Raw genomic sequence first — 4,862 nt, forward strand, 5'->3', positions numbered from 1 at the left:
AAAAATGACTAAGTCCAACTTGGTCTACCAGTGGTATGCTCGAAAAGTTGAAAAAATGACTAAGTCCAACTTGGTCTACCAGTGGTAGGCTCGAAAAGTTGAAAAAATGACTAAGTCCAACTTGGTCTACCAGTGGTAAGCTCGAAAAGTTGAAAAAATGACTAAGTCCAACTTGGTCTACCAGTGGTAGCTCTGAAAAGTCGAAAAAATGACTAAGTCCAACTTGGTCTACCAGTGGTAGCTCTGAAAAGTCGAAAAAAATGACTAAGTCCAACTTGGTCTACCAGTGGTAGGCTCGAAAAGTTGAAAAAATGACTAAGTCCAACTTGGTCTACCAGTGGTAAGCTCGAAAAGTCGAAAAAATGACTAAGTCCAACTTGGTCTACCAGTGGTAGGCTCGAAAAAGCTGAAAAAATGACTAAGTCCAACTTGGTCTACCAGTGGTAGGCCCGAAAAAGCTGAAAAAATGACTAAGTCCCACTCGGTCTACCAGTGGTAGGTCGAAAAAGTGCGAAATTTTTCTAAGTCCCCACTTTTGGTCTACCATTTCACGCCAAAAACTAGTGAGGGTGGCGAGCTCCAGGATTTCTGACCCCCTTCGCCCGACTCCCTTGCCCGACGAAGGTGCACTCCGGTCGGCCTCGGAGCGAGTTCGCCCGCGCTCTGGAGGATTTTTCGTCGGGGGGTTTTTCAAAGGGGTGCCGTCGGACTGTTGAGGAGAGTGGCAATCTATAGGGGTCCAAGCACTGGAGATGATTCTCCATTCATTTCTAAGCATGGCAGAGCTTAAATAAAGCCCCATTAATAGTTCCAAAGTGGATTTTTGGACACTATAACACGGACCCGATCCTACCCGACCATGAAGCTCCGCAGGTCGGCCTCCGTCCCGCCCCCCGCCCCCCAGGCGGTACGGAGGAAAAACCAAACTTCCAGAGACGGTTCCAGGGGGGGTATCTCTTTTATTATTTTGACCCGATCGAATGGACTACCAAGCCCGCCTGGGTAGGCAACCGCGCGGCCCTCCGTGGCCACTGTGCGCGGTGCGTTCCTACCCGACCCAGCGGGTTAGCCTCCAGGGGGGTCCTCCGTCAGGGGGAGGACCTTTCCGAACCTATCCGAGGGAGTCGTAGACGGCCCGTCTATATCGCAATCTGCCCTAACACGATAACCGGTCGGCCCGGAGCCGTCGGACTCGATGCCTCGGTGGTCCTCGCGGCCCCCGAGCTCCAGCACCCGGCTTCAAAAAGCTCCGGACCCCCGGTTTCGGAACGAGCGTTTCCTTGTTATCCCCGAAGCAAGCGGGAACTCGCGCAGCGGAGTTGCCACACTAATTTCCACTGGGAGCAATGAGGGGTGAGCTCGGACGAGCCTCTCCGCCCGTCCCCCCCTCCCCGGGGGGTTCTTCGGACGGTACGGGGCCGATCCCTCTCCCCTCTAAGAACCAATGGTTTTTTCTGTGACAAAAACCACTCGCAGCAACCTGGTTGATCCTGCCAGTAACATATGCTTGTCTCAAAGATTAAGCCATGCAGGTCTAAGTGCACACGGAAGGTACAGTGAAACTGCGAATGGCTCATTAAATCAGTTATGGTTCCTTTGATCGCTCCACACGTTACTCGGATAACTGTGGTAATTCCAGAGCTAATACATGCAAACGAGCGCTGACCGGTCCTCTCTCGGGGGGGCCGGGATGCGTGCATTTATCAGACCCAAAACCCACCCGGGGGGACCCGCGAGGGTTTCCCCCGGCCCTTTGGTGACTCTAGATAACCTCGGGTCGATCGCGCGCCCACCGCGGCGGCGACGTCTCATTCGAATGTCTGCCCTATCAGCTGTCGATGGTAGCATAGGGGGCTACCATGGTGACCACGGGTAACGGGGAATCAGGGTTCGATTCCGGAGAGGGAGCCTGAGAAATGGCTACCACATCCAAGGAAGGCAGCAGGCGCGCAAATTACCCATTACCGACACGGTGAGGTAGTGACGAAAAATAACGATGCAGGTCTCTTTCGAGGCCCTGTAATCGGAATGAACGTATCCTAAACACATGGGTGAGGACCCATTGGAGGGCAAGTCTGGTGCCAGCAGCCGCGGTAATTCCAGCTCCAATAGCGTATATTAAATTTGCTGCAGTTAAAAAGCTCGTAGTTGGACTTCGGGAGTGGGCTGGCGGTCCGCCGCGAGGCGAGCTACCGCCTGTCCCAGACCCTGCCTCCCGGCGCCCCCCGGATGCCCTTGGTTGGGTGTCCGGTCCTCAGGGGTCCGGAGCGTTTACTTTGAAAAAATCAGAGTGTTCAAAGCGGGCACCAAACTCGCCTGAATGCCTGAGCTAGGAATAATGGAATAGGACTCCGGTTCTATTTTGTGGGTTTCCTGAACCAGGGCCATGATTAAGAGGGACGGCCGGGGGCATTCGTATTGCGCCGCTAGAGGTGAAATTCTTGGACCGGCGCAAGACGGACGAAAGCGAAAGCATTTGCCAAGAATGTTTTCATTAATCAAGAACGAAAGTCGGAGGTTCGAAGACGATCAGATACCGTCGTAGTTCCGACCGTAAACTATGCCGACCCGCGATCCGGCGGCGTTATTCCCATGACCCGCCGGGCAGCGTGCGGGGAAACCAGAGTCTTTGGGTTCCGGGGGGAGTATGGTTGCAAAACTGAAACTTAAAGGAATTGACGGAAGGGCACCACCAGGAGTGGAGCCTGCGGCTTAATTTGACTCAACACGGGGAACCTCACCCGGCCCGGACACGGAAAGGATTGACAGACTGATGGCTCTTTCTCGATTCTGTGGGTGGTGGTGCATGGCCGTTCTTAGTTGGTGGAGTGATTTGTCTGGTTAATTCCGATAACGAACGAGATTCCTTCGTGCTAAATAGTTACGCGGCCCCCCGCGGTCGCGGTTAACTTCTTAGAGGGACCAGTGGCGTATAGCCACGCGAGATGGAGCAATAACAGGTCTGTGATGCCCTTAGATGTCCGGGGCTGCACGCGCGCCACAATGGCCGGGCCAGCGTGTGCCTACCCTACGCCGAGAGGCGCGGGTAATCCGCTTAAACCCGTTCGTGACGGGGATTGGGGATTGCAATTATTCCCCATGAACGAGGAATTCCCAGTAAGTGCGGGTCATCAGCTCGCGCTGATTAAGTCCCTGCCCTTTGTACACACCGCCCGTCGCTACTACCGATTGGATGGTTATGTGAGGTCCTCGGATCGGCCACGCCGGGGCTCCTTCGCGGGGCCTTGGTGCTGTGCTGAAAAGTCGATCGAACTTGATCATCTAGAGGAAGTAAAAGTCGTAACAAGGTTTCCGTAGGTGAACCTGCGGAAGGATCATTACCGGGACTTGGGTTGGTAGTGCCTCCCAGTAGGCGCGACTCCCATTTCCACAAACAAAAATGTTCAAGCCACGGCCCGACGTCGGGAACTACAGGGATTCCCTTCGGCCTTTTAATGACTTGAAAAAACGGTGTCCTGAGCAAAAACGTGTTTTACGGCCAAAGGGAGACGGGTACCTGGCCCCCGAAGTCCGTCTGCGGGGTTTCTTACTCCGGAGGCGGCTCGGCGGCGCGGTTTGATGACCCCGAGTTCGCTTAGGCGTTCCGGGGCGCCCGTACCCGCGGCTGCCGTAAAACATTATTTCAAACCGTCACTTTTGTGTCTGTTGGTTACATGGCTTCGAAAACAAAAACAAACCATAAAGAGTACAACTCTTAGCGGTGGATCACTTGGCTCGTGCGTCGATGAAGAACGCAGCCAGCTGCGAGAACTAATGTGAATTGCAGGACACATTGATCATCGACACTTTGAACGCACATTGCGGCCCCGGGTCAATCCCGGGGCCACGCCTGTCTGAGGGTCGCTATTCCAATCTATCGGACCTTTTCGTTCCGTCTCCCTCTTCCCTCCGGGGAAGAGTTAAGAGACGGTTCCAGGGGACCGCGGCTGGAGGTTCGCAGGTGCCCGCACCTTCGTCTTCCTAAAAGCAGACTCGGTCAGGTTCCCTTCTCGTTCGGGACTCGACAAAAGCCGCTCGACGGGCTTGATCGCGGGGGAAGACTTTCGTCCACCCTCTCGTCTTCGTCTCCGTTGCCCAGCAATGGGTCTCGGAGGCCGGCTTTCCACACACCGTCCTCTACCGTTCCTCGTTCCGGCGAGGGAGAGGTGGCGGAGGTCCGTGGAGAGACGTCGTAGCGACGGCTGCCGGTGGGTTTTACCCTCTCTGGCTGCCCGTTATGCGCGCCGTCTCTCCGTCAGCGGATCTCCGTCCTCCCTCTCCTTTTCGTTCGGGCCGAGTGCGCGGCAAAAGAGAGGTTGGTAGGAACGCTCCGGTAGAAGGCGAAGAGGGGGGCTTAAGTTTTTTCTTCCCGTTTTCATCCCGTCCTCCGGCCGAATCGAACCTCCCCGTCTTGAAGGGTTCCTCCGAACGGTTTCCAGCCAGACCGCGAGGGGTGGTTCCCACCCTCCCTCGCGGCGGCGTACGCCTGGCGACGACAGCCCTTCGAGCGCGACCTCAGATCAGACGAGACGACCCGCTGAATTTAAGCATATTACTAAGCGGAGGAAAAGAAACTAACAAGGATTCCCCTAGTAGCGGCGAGCGAAGAGGGAAGAGCCCAGCGCCGAATCCCCCGTCCTTCACGGGCGTCGGAACATGTGGCGTATAGAAGTCCGTATCTCTCGGCGCGGGCCGGGGGGCCTGAGTCCTTCTGATAGAGGCTCAGCCCAGGGACGGTGTGAGGCCGGTAACGGCCCCCGCCGCGCCGAGGTCGCGGTTCTTCTCGGAGTCGGGTTGCTTGGGAATGCAGCCTAAAGAGGGTGGTAAACTCCATCTAAGGCTAAATACTGGCACGAGACCGA

The 4,862-nt window shown here is 55.8% G+C and overlaps 2 non-coding genes across 2 annotated transcripts; both read left to right on the forward strand.

Annotated features, from left to right (window-relative positions):
- The first annotated feature begins 1,477 nt into the window (after positions 1-1,477).
- LOC125787096 (18S ribosomal RNA) lies at positions 1,478-3,341 on the forward strand. Its single transcript, XR_007429014.1, has one exon. It is a non-coding gene; the product is annotated as an 18S ribosomal RNA (ribosomal RNA).
- Positions 3,342-3,710: 369 nt separating this feature from the next.
- On the forward strand, positions 3,711-3,864 carry LOC125787082 (5.8S ribosomal RNA). The gene has a single exon (XR_007429002.1). It is a non-coding gene; the product is annotated as a 5.8S ribosomal RNA (ribosomal RNA).
- Positions 3,865-4,862: the final 998 nt, after the last annotated feature.

Source organism: Astyanax mexicanus, chromosome 22 (assembly GCF_023375975.1).
Source record: "Astyanax mexicanus isolate ESR-SI-001 chromosome 22, AstMex3_surface, whole genome shotgun sequence".
Taxonomy (NCBI): Eukaryota; Metazoa; Chordata; class Actinopteri; order Characiformes; family Acestrorhamphidae; genus Astyanax; species Astyanax mexicanus.